Consider the following 19,202-nt stretch of genomic DNA (forward strand, 5'->3'; position numbering starts at 1 on the left):
AAAAAAAAAAAATCTTAATAGACTCTTCTGATGCTCCAGTAACCCTGGGTCTATAGTTTTGCATTTGCACATCTGGAGCCAATACTCACCCCTATACTCCCAAGGAGACTTCCTCCTACAGTAGAGGTGACATTTGTTTCTACAGTATCTTCAAGAGCTTGCATCTCACAGTGTTGTATTGTACCACATCCTGATAAAATAGATGCAACATTGTATTATCTCTCTTAATTAGAAAAAAACACCTCACTCTCAAGAGATGAACAAAGAAAACTGATAATACAGGTAAGAAAACTGTAAAATGTCTTAAGAGTTCCTTGCTGTTCTAGAACATCAGCTCATATACCATGCAGGTGTTAATGAGCCATTTGTTGGAAAAACATTTGGCTTCCAAAAATAGGATCTGATTTATTGAGTTCATTTTCTTTTCTCTTGGTTTTTTGAATGATTGAATGTCCTCCTTCTTAAAGGCAAGGGCTGAACTGCTTTTCCTCCTGATGTTCCCTTCTAGTCTTATAATTCTATGCATCTAGATTTTCCTCCTTGTATAGTGGACAAATGATTGTTGCCTCTGCACAAGTCCTTTTTTAAAATTTATTTAAAAAATTTTATACAATTTTTTAAAGTTACTTTCTATTTACAGTTATTACAAAATATTGGCTATATTCTCCATGTTGTACAACACATCCTTGAGCCTATCTTACACCCAATAGCTTGTGCAATCCACTTTTTCACCCCTTTATTGCCCCTCCCTCCTCACTGTTAACCACTAGTTTATTACCTATATCTGTGAATCAGCTTCTCTTTTTTTATATTCACTAGTTTGTTGTAATTTTTAGATTTCACATATAAGTGATATCATACAGTATTTGTCTTTCTCTGACTTATTTCACTTAGCATAATGCCCCCCAAGTCCATTTATGTTGCTGCAAACGGCAACATTTTTTTCTTTTGTATGTCTGAGTAGTATTCCATTGTATATACATACCACATCTTCTTTATCCACTCATCTGCCGATGGACACTTAGGTTGCTTCCATATCTTGGCAGTTATAAATAATGCTGCTATGAACATTGAGGTGCATGTATCTTTTCAAATTAGTGGTTTTGCTTTTTTTGAATATATACCCAGGAATGGAATTGCTGGGTCATTAAGTCCTTTTATAGTAACCTCTGACCTTTATTAAATTCCAGTTGACTATCTCAGGTTGTCCTTTTATATGTCAGGGTTCATTAATAACTGGGACTCCTTGTCTCACACTGCCAAACTAGAGGAAGGCTCTAGCAAACACTCACTCCAAGCCTATAAGGTAGGGTTATACTGAAATCAAAGACTAATGCAAGACTCTCTTCTAGTTATCTGGTTAAATTCTCACTTTACCAGAAGAAGGCTGAAGATGTTTGTGGAGGTACTATTGCTTTGCTGCTAGGACTCCTGTAACAGTAGAGAGTCTCAGCAGGGTTCTGGCAATGAAGGATGCAATCTCTTTCTCTCTCTTTCTGTCTCTCTCTCTCTCTCTCTCTATTTCTAGCACCACTGCTCTTCTCCCTGGCATTACAAAAACACCCAGGACTGTGCCTCTGCTGGTAAAAGAAAGAGGTATTACTCTTAAACATATATTTTCTGAGTAGTACAGGCCAGAAATTAAATATAGTTTAGATGTTTTTGCTACTTACACTCTTAACATACCACTACTTACTCTAAATTCATGCAGAAGAAAATCCAAATTTAAGAACCTTTTTCCATTTTGTAACATAAATAAATGAATATATTCCACACGTATATATCTATCTCCCTCACAAGGCTATAAACCCCTTTCAGATCAGGAGCAATGACTTAGTCATCTTCCAATACCAGTGCTCATCACAATGCCTGGCACATAGTAGGGACTCAGGAGAGAATGGTTGAATAAATAAACAACAAATATTAGTAAACAGCCATTACTTACTTTTTATTAATTCACCAGTAACTATAACCTATTTATAAATAAATGAGTTTGTTCAAAAATATTAAACAAACGCTATGTGTCTGAACTGTGTTAGTTCTGGGGGTAAAAACATGAAATGGACACACCCCCTGCCCCAGAAGAGCTGCAGTCTGCCAGGAGTGGAAGAGGTAAATACAAAGAATTGTATTATAAGGCAGGCATGCTACAAAAAAAATACATGGTAGCAGAGTTGAAAAAGCTCTTAGTTCTTCACAACAGAGAGAGATGGTCAAAGAAGGATTCTGAGAGGAGGCTACATTTGTGCTGGTACTTACAGGACAAAGAAATAGAGAAAGGGAACTTAATGGAAAAGAAGAAAGCATGAACACAAGCAAAGGTAGCAAAGAACAGGGCTTGCTTAGATCTTGGCAAGTTGTCTGAAGAGTCCAGACGCTGGGGGATAAGGGTGAGGTGCTGGCCAGGCACGAGTGGCAGGAAATGAGGCTGGAAAAGGGGGTTGGAGACAGAGAGAGTAAGCTTTTGAAGGCAAAACCTCTTGAATGTTAAGATTCTGTCGACTGTGTAGTCCTCATCAAAGGTGTGTAGTCAGAGAAGAACCACCAGCTCTGTGTGGTAAAGAGATGATCAGTACAGCGGTGAGGCATTGGACTGAAGGCAAGACAGTGGGAGGTGATGACAATAAAGACCTGAACTTGGGCAATGGGTGTGAGGAAGAGTTCCTGCTTCCAGAGGCCCTCATATTGCACACAGGATTCCCAGGTTCACAGATCTGTGTGAATGTGTGAAGGGGGGTATTCAATGGACCCATTCGTCCAATCCCTACTGCATCCCACAGAACCAAACTTAAAATGAATTTCTCTATGCAAAAAGGCAAACATATGACTTTTGCCAGTTAAAATCCTGGCATCTCCTTGCACACAGATTTACCAAAAAAGACATATTCTTTCCTTGTTTGCTCCACCCTTAATCCTAGTATCTGTGTGACACCATAGACTGAATGTTTCTGCTTTATGAGAAGAGAGTTTAGCACCACAGGGCACTGTGTGACATTCTTCAACCATTTACCACCACCCTGCCATGGATGGTGTCATGTGGAGGTGAGGAAATAGTACAATTTTTCCTCCCGTCCTATTTTCTGCCTTGCAGGCAAAAAAGCCTGCTGGAGGGTTTATATTTGACTGAGGAAAGTAAACTAGTGCTTTTGGATAAAAAACAGCCTTTATCCTTCATATTATACAAAACGTTGTAACCTACTGCAAATATGGAACTTACAAGCATGGAGTTACACCCAATTTATTTGGTCCCTTCACTTCTCCACTGCATGATCCAATTTATAAAAAGTAAAACAAATTATCAAAACTTTATAAAAGCAAGATGCACTACAGAGTCATTGTTTTAAACCAAAAATGGCAAAATAGTCAGAGTGATATTGGCGTGGAAGTAAGAATATGAGTGATCTTTTTCTCTTTTTTTTTTCTTGTCTTTGATAAATGATATTTTAAAGCCACTATCTGCATGTGGTAAATGCATTAACATTTTCCCAATAGAGCCTGTGAATGAGCTGCACCAATTAAATTCTGCCTGTCTAACTTTCAGAGGCAAGATATCTTCTGGGCAAGTCCAGTTGCCCAAGTTGGACATCCCTCTAGGATGGCCCCTCACAATTCCAGGAGGACCAGGGTCTCCTACCTTTTCGATGGTCCCTGAATAACCTTTTAGGAATGGCTCCTGACAGTCTTCTACTTCCACAGACTCCTTGGACAGAGTTATACCATTTTCGCATGGACCCTCTGGCCACCCTACCACAGCCAACCCAGCTCAGCCATGGTCAACTTCCAGCTGGAGGCACCTCTTAAATTAGGCTATTTTAAACACACTAATTTATGTTGCTGATTTTTGTATTGTTTGGGGTTTTGTTTGATTTTTGTTGTTGTTGTTGTTTTGTTTTTTAAAGCTGTTACTTTTGGGTTGTGGGCAAACTGCATGTGTGCTCACATTGCCATTGGCAGTGTTAATTGTAAACTGCCTTAGACAGGGCCGCTCGGCAACGTTGCCTAAAACGCTTATAAACGTCCATGCCCTGTGGGCCTAAATCAACTCTTGGAAATTTAAAGTAAGGAAACAATTTAATTAAAAAATTAAAACAATTAAAAGGAAAAAAATTAAAGGAAAAAAAAGAGATGCTCTTAGGAGTATTATTTATAACAATACAAAAAAAACAGAACTAACCTAAATGTTCAATAGAAGAATTATAAATTATGATATATTTTAAAAGGAAAAATTAAAACAAAAGGAAAAAATTAAAGAGAATAAAAGATGCCCTTAGCAATATTATTTATAAAAATAAAAAATGGAACTAACTTAAATGTTCAATAGAGATATTATAAGTTATGATTTAGTTAGTGATTTTTTTTTAATTAATTAATTAATTTATTTATTTATTTATTTTTGGCTGTGTTGGGTCTTCGTTTCTGTGCAAGGGCTTTCTCTAGTTGTGGCGAGCGGGGGCCACTCTTCATCACTGTGCGCGGGCCTCTCACTATCGCGGCCTCTCCCGTTGCGGAGCACAGGCTCCAGACGCGCAGGCTCAGTAGTTCTGGCTCACGGGCCCAGCCGCTCCGCGGCATGTGGGATCTTCCCGGACTGGGGCACGAACCCGTGTCCCCTGCATTGGCAGGCGGATTCCCAACCACTGCGCCACCAGGGAAGCCCTAGTTAGTGATATTTAAACTTGGTTTAGCAGCGGGAACCTGTCCTCACTGAAACACTATACATAAGCTAAATACGCAAGTTGATGTAAAATATTTTATTTTTAAAGAGCAACTCCTCTAAGTGAAGCAGGGGATAGGGGTTGGACCTGAGGCCTTCCTGTTTGTGCTCCCACCCACCCTCCATGGGGCCCCAAACCACCTCTGAGACATCCGTAGAGCATCATGTAGCACCACGGTATACCATTTCTGTTGTCACTAAAAATAAGTGTATAGCCACACAAAATATTTCTGAGACAATGCTATAGAGTGGTGATAAATGAAGAGAGTGGAACACAGGCACACTATACATGCATATATACATACAACTGTATAAAATGTACATAATTAAGAAGTTTGGAAAGATGGTGGATAGATGAACATAATTAGTCTTATCTTACAAGGTTGTTTTAGAAACATACACCATGACTTAATGGAAATATATTTTAGCAACATCACTGCTTAGCCCTAATTCTTTAGAAAATTAACCTGATCTTCCTCAGCATTCTCATCTGTAAAATGGCAATAATTATAGTACCCGTGTCATGGGGTTACTGTGAGCCTTGAATGGGTTTATTTTTGTACAGAGTTTAGAGCAATGCCTCAACAGATATTAGCCATCAGTAGTAATATTATCAGTCCCTTACACTCAATTGTAACATTTTTGAGGTAAAGTGTGATAGCAAAAGAGAAAAGTTCAGATTTAGCCAGCTTCCCATCTCCTTCCTCTTTTGCTAAACCCAGTAAATGCCTGCCCATGCTGGCTATGGAGGGCCCACCCCTGAGCTAAGACTCTCCGCTGCTGTAGAGGAACCCCAGGAAACAGTGTTTATGAGGTTTCTAGACTCCCACCCACCCCCTTTTTAATATTGTTCTTGATAAAAATAGTATTTCCCTCTCAGACCTCTAATGCGATTAACATAATCGGCACAACAACTTGAAACTCCATTCTTCTTGGGTGTATACTGAATTCAGGAATTTTTACTTTAGAATATTTTCACTTAATCTGATATTCTATACACATACAGATCAAAGAAATTACTTGAAATAAGGCTACAGTGTTTAAGTACATTGACTAAATATTTAATGGGAAGAAAAAGACCTATGTTTATATGACGTCACCTGTCATATAAATACAGGGTCAGTACGATGATTTATGTCTTATTGTTTTACTTCCTTCTGTTATTCATCTGTTTGCTAACATTCCCTCTCCATCTTCTCATCCAAGCCTCTAATTTCTGAGGCTGATTTCCTTGTTTTAGGCTTATATCAGAAGCAGCAGTATCTTAAATATAGTATCAGTATATATTTCTTATCAACTTGAATCGGTTAATCAGCAAACCATAGCTGGCTTACTTGATGTTTAAATATGTTGATTAAAGCCTTATGACTTTTCTAAAGCTGACTCACTTTTATTATGATATTTAAAGGAATGCTTCCGGGCTCATGTTCTTAAGAAAGCAATCCCCCAACCCCCCATCCCTTTTTTTCCTTTAGAACTTTTTTTTAACCTTCATCTAGAAAGTACCAAACATTGGCAGTGACATCTAGTGCCTAAATCTAAAAGGAATCTGGAACCACTAGATTGTTCTTGTATCTCCCTCATTGACAGACTGTGTTCATTCAAACCATGAGATTTCTTGAGTTTCCCTGTGATGATTCTTTTAAGTGTCTCTGCTTGTCTAAGATGCACAACCAACTTATTATGTTGAAACTCTTCTCCTTTTTTTGTGGATTAGCAAAGTGAGAACTGAAGAAGTTAAGAAACTTGCCCATGCTCATAAGCCATCACACTTTGTCCTCCCTCCTTCTGATTAGAATCAGTACTCCTAGGCGGCCACTGTCCCTAACCTCAAATTTAATAATGTGCAGAATGAAGTGCTCAGATTGGTCCCGGGTGATTCAGCGTGGGAGGGTAGGGCCAGAAACCCTGAAGGCTTTTCAAAAGCCTTTATCTTTTTGAGAAAAGATTTTTTTTTAAATTGCTTTTTATGAGAAAGCAGTAACCTGATTTCTCTAGAATTTTATGGCTAGAAAAATCCTAGTTATGCTCCCCTTCTTGTGAATATTTTTGTGAATATTTTGTTTTTTAATTCCCCTAACTGTAAGAATGGCCTGGGAGGAGAAGAGGTGTGTGTATGGTGAATGGATGTACGGGGATCTGAGGGAGAAAGCTAAGCTGAGCAAGGCAGTAGACTGCCTTTCATGAAATCTCTGAGCCTTGAAGGCAGGGATGAGGTTATTTTTGTTTGTTTGCTTGTTTTGAATTTTATTTTATTTATTTTTTTATACAGCAGGTTCTTATTAGTTTTTGACCTAACAGAGAATGAGGATTGAAGAAAGAATACCAGCTGGTCTCCTAACCCCACCATGAATCTCAACAAGACTGAGGCGATGCTAAAGAGAAAGACTATGTGGTAAAAATGACACAGATGCCTTTGTAAGTAAGCCTCTGATAAGAAGGCTTTTAATAAGTAAGTCTCTTATATCTGCTGATAAATCCTGAGCACTGCTTGAAGACCCCTGACTTAGTCCATCCCTTTTGCATAGAAAGAGAACAACAGTCACAGATGACACTCTATGCCATTCATTAAAAAAAAACAAAAAACACACAGGAAAGGATGACATTTTTATAGAAGTACGAGTGAAACATTAAAGCAGCCTTGACTCCAGGAAAATTTCATGCAAACTTGTTTCCACCTGAGGCCGCTTCCCCTGATTACGTGCTAGTAAAAGTAGACCACAGAGGGTAGGTACATCAAATGTTTACTGTTAATGAGTACTTCCTCAGCTTTCTCTCCCTTGGCAGGGGCAGAGACACTGTGCAGTGGGATCTGCACAGTGCCCAAAGGATTAACAGATACCCAGAGCAGGTGACAGAGATGTGCCCAGAGGGAATGGTAGCCTGGAGATGCACCTGGGGGAGAAGGGAGAAAAGGAGTTAAGAACAAAAGAGAAGGAATTACAGGACACCAAGTATGAGCTGACTTGACTTATTCATGAGCACAAATTAGACACTCTCTGTCTCGTACTAAAGAGTAAAGGAGAGGAAGCCTTTGGCAGGGACTGGAATCCAGCACCAGCCGATGGAAGTAAAGCACGGGGTTCTATGTTAAAGCCCCATGGTGTGCAGTCTCCCTGCGGTCTGCCCACTCCCAGGAGAGCACGTTAGCTTTTCTTCTCCAACAGCACCATCTGGAGGTTAACGATCACTGCTGTCTTATACCTTCTTCATTTTTCACCCTTTTATGGAGATTATGCTCACATAAATTTTTCCTCTGAAAGTTTTTTTTAATTCCTGTTAAAACACCCTTCTTCCTTTACCATATACTCTGCATTTCAAATATTGACCATGTACTGAGAGAACATCCCCACCCTCTCCTGTGCTTCCTTTCTCTTAGTGTGTCTCTCACACTAGCAATGTTGTTCTGGAAGATTTGGTGTCCAGGACAAAGTGACCACCTGAATTTGGAAGTATGGTATCCATTAAATTGTGATCAAGAGTCTTTGAGGGAATCACCTACTTGACAGTAAGATTTATACATTTATACATTGCATGAAAACTTATAGGAGCCTTTCAAAGTACTAAAGCACTATTGCAAATAGCTTGTGAACATACATGTATATGTATTGTTGTACTCACTCGCATCTTAAAGACTGCAAAATCATGTAAAAGTTTTTTTAAGGAACACGGCACACTCTATATGTTACCAAAGCTGACATACAATTATAAGTCTACACTCAATCTTCTACAGAAGCACAAAACTACTGCAGAAAATTAAAGATTATATTGTGAATCTCTGTGTTATTTTACTTGTTTTTCATTGAGATATAACTGACATACAACATCGTGTAATTTTAAGGTGTAAAACAGGTTGATTTGATACCTTTGTATATTGCATTAGCTAACAGCTCTCTCATGTCTCACTATGCTGTGCGTTAGATCTTCAGAATTTATTCATCTTCTAGTTGCAAGTTTGTACCATTTGACCAACTATGTTTATTTTAAATATGCATGAAAAAATATTCATTTGTTCATTAAATAAATATTTATTGATTTCTATCATGTGCCAGGGAATATTTCAATGCTCGAAACACTGGTTAACAAAATGAAACCCCTGTTCTTAAGAAGGTTAACATTCTTGTAGGAGAAGGTGACATTAGAAATAAACAATATTATGTTATAATAAGTCCTATGAAGAAATAGTCAGTCAATCAGAGTAAAGAGAGAGTAATGGTGCTACTTCAGAGAGCATGGTCAGGCCCTTTGGGAGGGTGACCTTTGAACGAATGAAGGAGTGATCCATGTGAAGATCCATGGAAGGGCTTTCCAGGCGAAGAGAATATCAGATGTAAAAGCTTGAAAAAGCCTGTTGGAGGAACCACAGGAGTGTGCGGGCAGTGGAGTGCAGTGGGGAAGGTAGTAGAGAGTGAGGACACAGAGGCAGCCAGCACACAGGTCCCACAGAGCCCCACCAGCCCCCATAAGGACTTTGGCTTTTATTCTGAGTGAGAGGAAGTCATTGAAGTGTGGAGCTCAATGGAACGAAGCACTTTGATGTACATTGTTTTAAAGATTCACTCTGGCTGCTTTGTGGAGAAGACAGTAGGAGGTGAGAATAGAGCTGGGAAACCAGTTAGGAGCTATCATTTAAGAGTAGAGTCCATAGGACTTGCTGACAGATTGACATGGTTTGAGAGAAAGAGAGTAATGTGAGATGACTGTGAGTCTGGAGTGAGAAAGTGGCACCACCACTCCAGACGTGTGAGTGCCATTTACTGGGATGAGCCTCCTGGGAGAGCGAGAGGTTGCAGGGAAGAACACGGGGTCTTGTCTGGACGTGTTATTGTGAGTGTCCATCAGAAATCCCATGGAGCTGTCCTACAGGCAGTTGGATGCATGGAATTGGAATCTCAGGGGCAAAGTTGGGTATCATCAGTATAATTAAATGTTGTTTAAAGTGATGGTGCTAGAAAAAATTCACCCAGAGAGAGAGTGAAGTAGAGAGAAGGGCAGACAAGAAAAAAGCAGCTGGAAAGGAGGGAGGAAACCAGGAGGTGTGCCTCAGGAAAGTGAAGAGATGCATACACGTGTGTGTGTGTGTGTGTATGCATGTGTGTGTAGGTGTGTGCGTGTGTATATGCATGTGGATGTACATATATACGTATGTGTGTGTATAGGTGTGTATGTGTGTGCATGTGTATGTATATATGTATGTGTGCGTATGTATATCCATGTCCAGTAGTAAATAATTAAATTCATAATTAGGCACATAGTGTTTCTCTGATTCTCTGCCAAGACTAAAGGAGATTAAAGGAAGGTGAGGAAGAAGGAGAATAGACAATTTTTGGCCTTGATTTATGACTTTGTTGCAGAGCCTTCATGTGTAAGCCTACCTATATGAAATTATTATAGAACAATGGCATGTGATTAAGTTTTACTAAGTCATTTGTAACATACTATCTGACCTGGTGATAAATTGACACATCTACAATAAACGATAATAAGTTATAGGGACTAATTCAATAATTAACTGTTGTTGAATATTAGCAGTTCAGAGATATATCTGAAATATTTACTTTATTAAAAATATTAAAATAGAATATGTCTTCATAATCTTGTCAATCTTACTAATTTTTAAAAAGGATACATCTTCATTAAATATGACAGGGATTTTTTGCTTGGGTAGGAATGAAGTGTATCCTCAAAATAAAGAAAGTAATTAGAGCTCTTTGCTTCCTCTCTTACTTAATACTGGTTGGAAAGCCAGATTTGGCTTTGCTTTTTCTAAATAGAATCCTTTATGTAAAAGAATAATTGGGGCTCAAATTTCAAACTCTTGTGATAAATAAGTAAACTAGGCCAAAAGTGTGCTTCTGGGTAGCTACAAAGCTACAAAAACTTCCATTGTTTAAGGAAGGAGCACTTCAAGCTTGTGTTTGTCCAAGTTCCCATTTCTAAAGGGAAAAACACAGAAAGTATATTGACTACACAGCAAATAAAAAAAGCAAATAGATGTGGGTTTAGGAATTGTTGTTTCCCTGCTTGATCTCAGGATGTCTGGGTCGAGTGGCGGCTGGAAAGCCCACACAACAGAGTCCCTGTACCAAAAGAAAAAGGCACGGTGAGGTAAATGATATTTGGGAGACCCCTTGGGATCAGGGCTGCAGAAGTTTCCTGGATCCCAAAGATTATTATATAACAACCCTGAAAATTGTCTTTAAAAGTCTTTATACATGCACAGTCTTTACTTAGCCACAGAATTGTGATTAGTCTGATTCGTATTTACCACAGTCAATGCCTCCCATCTGTAACCCTGATTTTATCCTTTTGTTTCTCATCTCAGCTGGCTAAGAAAACAGTGCATCTACTTATAACAAATGTTAAGTTTTCCTAACCTAAATCCATCGACAGATAGATCTTCGAAACAGAAACAGACTCACATAGACAACACACTTGTGGTTGCCAAGGGGGAGGAGGGGTGGGCAAGGGATGGATTGAGAGTGTGGGATTAGTAGATGCAGACTATTATACATAGAATGGATAAACAATAAAGCCCTGCTGTATAGCAGAGTGAACTCTATTCAATATCCTGTAATAAACCATAATGGAAAAGAATATGAAAAATAATATATACATATATGTATAACTGAATCACTTTGCTGTGCAGTAGAAATTAATACATTGTAAATCAACTATACTTTAATAAAATAAAATTAAATTAAAAAGTTGTTTCCCTAGAGGAAAATTACCATAAAAATAAAACAGGATAAAATTAATAAACAGGCTATATTGAATTCTTTTAGGTATGCTGTCTCATTTTTTGTTTTCTTTTTTATCCATTCAATAAATAGATTTAAATGATACCATTGTCAGGCCTTGGAAGATTTACTGAGACTTTCCAAAAAAAAAAAAGAAAAACTTGAGAATAAGAAAAATAAGTTTAAAAGTTTACATATCAGCTAAATATCTCTAAAGTTGGGCTTTATAATCTATGTATTATGAATAAGAGCTGACATTTGGAAACTCTCTTTAAAGGGCAGAGTAGCCTTCAGATTTGAAACTCTTACTTGGGTGAATGTGACATGTCCAAAAAAAGGATGTGCCAACTAGGGAAAAGGTTGATTTGTCACAACAGAACAGAAAAATGAAAACCACGGAAGTATTAATAAAGATTATCCAAGCATGATCCAATGTTGAGAAAATATTAGCCAACAGACCACATCCTTCTGCCAAAATTATCTGTATTTTAGAGATAATGCTGTGGAGATACAGCGAACAAAATTCTATCATTATGGTCTCATTGTTAAAAGCACCCTTTTAGTGAGTTGGATGTTTCATACTCTTCCAGCACTAATGCTTCTATTTATCTTCTTTGTTCTGAGTTCCATGCTCACCAAGCAAACTTTTGATTCGGTTTTCTGTGTATGGTAGTCTTCCTAGTGGAACTCCGTAAATGTTCCTTGAATGAATGGTCATGTTGACTTGGGTATTCCAGTTAATGTAAGACTCATATTACTCTTGCTAAATTAATAACTTGACTTTTGTTTTGTATATCAGCCTTGTAAGCTCACTTATGTTGGGTCTGCGCCTCTTCTTGTGTTGATCCCTTTATCACTATATAATTCATTGCTGTGACAAATTAGGTTTCTGACCCTGCAGAAGGTCTCTAGACTTGGAGAGCTCTATCAAGGTATATCAGCTTGTGAGACTCCTTAGGAAAGTGGCGTGATGGCCAACATCTGACCGCACATCCCCATTTTGTACTACTTTGACATAGCAAGAAAGCTGAATTCTAACTAATCTGCCAAGATAGATTATTACTCTTTTTGAAGAGAAGAAGCAAGAACAAAGGTAGAAGCCTTAGAGAGATAATTCCCTAAGGGCGGTCTAGAAGGAGTGATGGAAAGGGGAAGGTCACAATAAATGTAAAAGATGAGGTTAGGAAAGGATATGGGAAAGAAACTTGCAGTTCATGGTCAGAAGCATTCAGAAACACACAATGAGAAAAAAAGAAAGATCTGAAAAGAAGTTTTTCAAAACTGAGTGCTGGGAACAGGAGGAAGAGCAGTTTGCTAGGAGCAAAAAATAGGTGGGAAATTTCTGTTAGCAGAACCCAGGGAACAGCTGGACCAGGACCTCAAGTGACTATAATAAGCAGTTCAGCCTTGAATTCAAGGAGTTAACCTAAACGTAGAGAAAATTATAATGTTAATTCAGCACCTAAACAGGAATTAATGCAAATTTCCTGGCCTTGAATTTGATGTTGGGAAGAGTAAATCTAGAAGTACCTGTAATAGAGCGTAATCCTATGCCAAATACTGCATTCAATCTGTTGTGATATGTTGTTTTGGTTGAGTATATGAAGAAAATCTATTCTTACAGGGACATGAACTTGGAAAAAGGAAGAGTTTCAGGTAATAGTGGGTATTCTTCTTTGATATTCCACCAAAATTTATAAGTAATAGTTCTTCAAGGTTATTTGCAATATGCAATATAGTTTCATTAGAACTATATCAATAAACTTTTTGTACTGTTTCATTAAAAGAAATCCTATGTCAAATAATGTGAGATTATGTGACTACAGTTTACCTTTTTTATATTTGAGTTACATATATATATATATGTATATATATATGGTTTTATTACAACATAAGCCAGTCTGTTTATTAGAACTGATTACAACTCTTTTAGAGGAAAGGAGTGCTGAGAAGAACAAGGGATGGGACACTGAATCATGGTATGGTCTACGGGGGTGGTTGGGTGGTTCTCTTTTTTTTTTTTTTTTTTTTGTAGACAGACGGGCGACAAGAAAAGCTAGTACTGTTGTAACTTTGGTTTGTAGCTCCACTTTTTGTCTTCTATTTGATTTAAGAGACTAATATATAATAAAACACACACACACAAATCAAAAAAAAAAAAAAAAGATCACCTCTTCACCTAGAGAAGTTACTTCACCCCCACTTTAGCCTAACTTTGGGAATTCCCATCAACAACATTCTTCTTTCCACTGTAGGAAGCAACGCTGCCAGAAGCTATGGCAAGCAGAGCCTCTTCTAAAATGCCTTTGATGAGTGCAGCAACATGGATGCAACTAGAGATTATTAAGTGAAGTAAGTCAGAAAGAGAAAGACAAATACCATGTGATACCACTTACATGTGGAATCTAAAGTATGGCACAAATGAACCTATCTATGAAACAGCAACAGACTCACAGACATAGAGAACAGACCCGTGGTTGCCAAGGAGGAGGGGGGTGGGAGAGGGAAGGGCTGGGAGTGTGGCATTAGCAGATGTAAACTATTATATATAGGAGGGATAAACAACAAGGTCCTACTCTACAGCACAGGGAACTAGAGTCAATATCCTGTGATAAACTGTAATGGAAAAGAATATAAAAAAAGAATGTCTATATGTGTATAACTGAGTCACTTTGCCATACAGCAGATTGGCACAAGATTGTAAATCAACTATACGTCAATAAAAACAATAAAATAAAATAAAAAATGCCTCTGATGACGTACACAGCCCCTGCTCCTGCTGACTACCTCTCTGCAGCACGGTTGGGTGGTTCTCAATCCTTTGGTCTCAAGATATTTTACACTCTTAAAAGTCACTGAAGACCCCAAAGAGCTTTTGTTTATGTGGGTTATATCTTATTGATATTTACTGTACTAGAAATTAAAGCAGAAGTATTTATTAATTAATTTAAGGATAATAGATTCATATCGTAAATTAACATAGCAGATTTTATAAAAAATAACAATATTTTACAAAACAAAAAATGTAATAAAAAAGTTGCACTTACATTTTTTAAATCCCTTTAATATCTGCCTAAATAGAAGATAGCTGGATTCTTATATCTGTTTCTGCATTCAGTCTGTTGTGATCAGCTGTTTTATTTGAACTACTTGAAATAAATCCAGTCTCACACTGACGTGTAGCTAGAAAATGGAGCGGCATATTAACAGCCTTTTCAGTAACTGTGGATAGTATTCTCCTTCAGTACTACACCAAAGCTTAACAAGTGGTAGTTTCTTAAAATTTGTGCATAAATAAACCATATGAATGAACTTTTCATATTCTGTTCCATTAAAATCTATTGGTCTATCTCATATTTTGAATAGATATTTTACTTGTGCATGATTTTGTAACACCATATACTGTCTCCTTAGAAAATATTGATTCACTGAGTGACACATATGTTCAAAATGTTGACATGACTCATTATACAATATCAAAAAATCACATTTGTTAAAATTACTACTGGTCTCATCAGAAATATCTTTAAGCATTGAGAAGCGGGCATGCTCACAGAGGCAGACAGAAATTTTCCAAAATCCTAATTTTCTCTTGAAAGTTCTAATTTTATCTTTGCCACAAATACTTTTTGTTGCTTTTGTTGAAGTGACAAACTCACTTTGTTCATTTGCAAGAAAATATTTGCCAGTTACCCAAGTCTGAACATCTGTAGTTTGTCAGTTGCTCTTTCAAGTCAACATGATGCTCCATGAAAAAAGTGGTTAATTAAGTTTGCAACTCAAACCATCATGTAAGTGCTTTCCCTAAAGAAAACCATCGTGCTTTAATGTGCATCAGGATTTAATGCAGACATTCCACATATTTGATATAAATCAAATATTAAAAGAATACATCCTCAGGGTACATGCCCAGTAGTGGGATTGCTGGGTCATAAGGTAGTTCTTTTCTTTTTTGTTCTTTTTTTAACATCTTTATTGGAGTATAATTATTTACAAAGGTGTGTTAGTTTCTGCTTTATAACAAAGTGAATCAGCTATACATATACATATATCCCCATATCTCCTCCCTCTTGCATCTCCTTCACACCCTCCCCATCCCACCCCTCTAGCAATTCCCTCACACACTCCCCATCCCACGCCTCTAGCTGGTCACAAAGCACTGAGCTGGTCTCCCTGTGCTATGCGGCTGCTTCCCACTAGCTATCTACATTACATTTGGTAGTATATATAAATCCATGCCACTCTCTCACTTCATCCCAGCTTACCCTTCCCCCTGCCGTGTCCTCAAGTCCATTCTCTACATCTGCGTCTTTATTCCTGTCCTGTCCCTAGGCTCAACAGAAACCTTTGTTTTTAGATTGCATATATATGTGTTAGCCTACGGTATTTGTTTTCTCTTTCTGACTTACTTCTCTCTATATGGCAGACTCTAGGTCCCTCCACCTCACTACAAATGACTCAATTTCGTTTCTTTTTATGGCTGAGTAATATTCCATTGTATATATATGCCACATCTTCTTTATCCATTCATTTGTCAATGGACGCTTAGGTTGCTTCCATGTCCTGGTTATTGTAAATAGAGCTGCAATGAACATTGTGGTACATGACTCTTTTTGAATTATGGTTTTCTCAGGGTATATGCCCAGTAGTGGGATTGCTGGGTCGTATGGTAGTTCGATTTTTAGTTTTTTAAGGAACTTCCATACTGTTTTCCATAGTGGCTGTATCAATTTACATTCCCACCAAAAATGCAAGAGGGTTCCCTCTTCTCCACACCCTCTCCAGCATTTATTGTTTGTAGATTTTTTGATGATGGCCATATTCTGACTGGTGTGAGGTGATACCTCAATGTAGTTTTTTTTTTTTTTTTTTTTTTTTGCTCTGTTGGGTCTTCGTTTCTGTGCGAGGGCTCTCTCTAGTTGCGGCAAGCGGGGTCCACTCTTCATCGCGGTGCGCGGGCTTCGCACTATCGCAGCCTCTCTTGTTGCAGAGCACAGGCTCCAGACGCGCAGGCTCAGTAGTTGTGGCTCACGGGCCCAGTTGCTCCACAGCATGTGGGATCTTCCCAGACCAGGGCTTGAACCCATGTCCCCTGCATTGGCAGGCGGATTCTCAACCACTGCACCACCACGGAAACCCCCCTCAATGTAGTTTTGATTTGCATTTCTCTAAAGATTAGTGATGTTGAGCATTCTTTCATGTGTTTGTTGGAAATCTGTATATCATTTTTGGAGAAATGTCTGTTTAGATCTTCTGCCCATTTTTGGATTGGGTTGTTTGTTTTTTTGATATTGAGCTGCATGAGCTGCTTGTAAATCTTGGAGATTAATCCTTTGTCAGTTACTTCATTTGCAAATATTTTCTCCCATTCTGAGGGTTGCCTTTTCATCTTGTTTAGTTTCCTTTGCTGTGCAAAAGCTTTTAAGTTTCATTAGATCCCATTTGTTTATTTTTGTTTTTACTTCCATTTCTCTAGGAGATGGGTGAAAAAGGATCTTGCTGTGATTTGTGTCATAGAGTGTTCTACCTATGTTTTCCTCTAAGAGTTTGATAGTGTCTGGCCTTACATTTAGGTCTTTAATCCATTTTGAGTTTATTTTTGTGTATGGTGTTAGGGAGTGTTCTAATTTCATTCTTTTACATGTAGCTGTCCAGTTTTCCCAGCACCACTTAGTGAAGAAGCTGACTTTTCTCCATTGTATATTCTTGCCTCCTTTATCAAAAATAAGGTGACCATATGTGCGTGGGTTTATCTCTGGGCTTTCTATCCTGTTCCATTGATCTATATTTCTGTTTTTGTGCCAGTACCATGCTGTCTTGATTACTGTAGCTTTGTAGTATAGTCTGAAGTCAGGGAGCCTGATTCCTCCAGCTCCATTTTTCTTTCTCAAGATTGCTTTGGCTATTCGGGGTCTTTTGTGTTTCCATGAAAATTGTGAAATTTTTTGTTCTACTCTGTGAAAAACACCATTGGTAATTTGATAGGGATTGCATTGAATCTGTAGATTGCTTTGGGTAGTATAGTCATTTTCACAATGTTCATTCTTCCAATCCAAGAACATGTTATATCTCTCCATCTGTTTGTATCATCTTTAATTTCTTTCATCAGTGTCATAGTTTTCTGCATCAGGTCTTTTGTCTCCTTAGGTAGGTTTATTCCTAGGTATTTTTTCTTTTTGTTGCAATGGCAAATGGGAGTATTTCCTTAACTTCTCTTTCAGATTTTTCATCATTAGTGTATAGGAATGCAAGGGATTTCTGTGCAATAATTTTGTATCCTGCTACTTTACCAAAATCATGGATTAGCTCTAGTAGTTTTCTGGTAGTGTCTTTAGGATTCTCTATGTACAGTATCATGTCATCTGTAAACAATGAGAGATTTACTTCTTCTTTTCCAGTTTGGATTCCTTTTATTTATTTTTCTTCTCTGATTGCTGGGGTTAAAACTTCCAAAACTATGTTGAATAATAGTGGTGAGAGTGGGCAACCTTGTCTTGTTCCTGATCTTAGTGGAAATGGTTGTTTTTCACCATTGAGAACAATGTTGTCTGTGGGTATGTCATATATGGCCTTTATTATGTTGAGGAAAGTTCCCTCTATTCCTGCTTTCTGGAGGGTTTTTTATCATAAATGGGTGTTGAATTTTGTTGAAAGATTTTTCTGCATCTATTGAGATGATCATATGGTTTTTCTCCTTCAATTTGTTAATATGGTGTATCACATTGATTGATTTGCATATATTGAAGAATCCTTGCATTCCTGGGATAAACCCCACTTGATCATGGTGTATGATCCTTTTAATGTGCTGTTGGATTCCCTTTGTTAGTATTTTGTTGAGGATTTTTGCATCTATGTTCATCAGTGATATTCATCTGTAGTTTTCTTTCTTTGTGACATCTTTGTCTGATTTTGGTATCAGAGTGATGGTGGTCTCATAGAATGAGTTTGGAAGTGTTCCTCCCTCTGCTAAGTTTTTGTAGAGTTTGAGAAGGATAGGTGTTAGCTCTTCTCTAAATGTTTGATAGAAATTGCCTGTGAAGCCATCTGGTCCTGGGCTTTTTTTTTGTTTGAAGATTTTTAATCACAGTCTCAATTTCAGTGCTTGTGATTGGTCTGTTTATATTTTCTATTTCATCCTGGTTCAGTCTCGGAAGGTTGTGCTTTTCTAAGAATTTGTCCATTTCTTCCAGGTTGCCCATTTTAATGGCATATAGTTGCTTATAGTAATCTCTCATGATACCTTGTATTTCTTCAGTGACAGTTGTTACTTCTCCTTTTTCATTTCTAATTTTGTTGATTTGAGTCTTCTCCCTTTTTTTCTTGATGAGTCTGGCTAATGATTTATCAATTTGGTTTATCTTCTCAAAGAACCAGCTTTTGGTTGTATTGATCTTTGCTATTGTTTCCTTCATTTCTTTTTTATTTATTTCTGTTGTGATCTTTTTGATTTCTTTCCTTCGGCTAACTTTGGGGGTTTATTGTTCTTCTTTCTCTAATTGCTTTAGGTGTAAAGTTGGGTTGTTTATTTGAGATGTTTCTTGCTTCTTGAGGTAGGATTGTATTGCTGTAAACTTCCTTCTTAGAACTGCTTTTGCTGCATCTCATAGCTTTTGGCTCATCGTGATTTCATTGTCATTTGTTCTAGGCATTTTTTTAATTTCCTCTTTGATTTCTTCAGTGATCTCTTGGTTATTAAGTAGTGTACTGTTTAGCCTCCATGTATTTGTATTTTTTACAGATTTTTTCCT

General features: G+C 37.7%; 1 long non-coding RNA gene across 1 annotated transcript in view; it reads right to left on the reverse strand.

The window, feature by feature from the left end:
• LOC309614842 overlaps positions 1-1,011 on the reverse strand; it is a 63,484-nt gene extending 62,473 nt beyond the window's left edge. The window contains exons 1-2 of the long non-coding RNA XR_014236419.1: positions 986-1,011; positions 90-190 (exon numbers count right to left, since the gene is read on the reverse strand). This is a non-coding gene — a long non-coding RNA (uncharacterized lncRNA). The remainder of the gene's footprint in view (positions 1-89; positions 191-985) is intronic.
• Positions 1,012-19,202: the final 18,191 nt, after the last annotated feature.

This window comes from Balaenoptera borealis (genome assembly GCF_965194805.1).
Source record: "Balaenoptera borealis genome assembly, chromosome: 17".
Taxonomy (NCBI): Eukaryota; Metazoa; Chordata; class Mammalia; order Artiodactyla; family Balaenopteridae; genus Balaenoptera; species Balaenoptera borealis.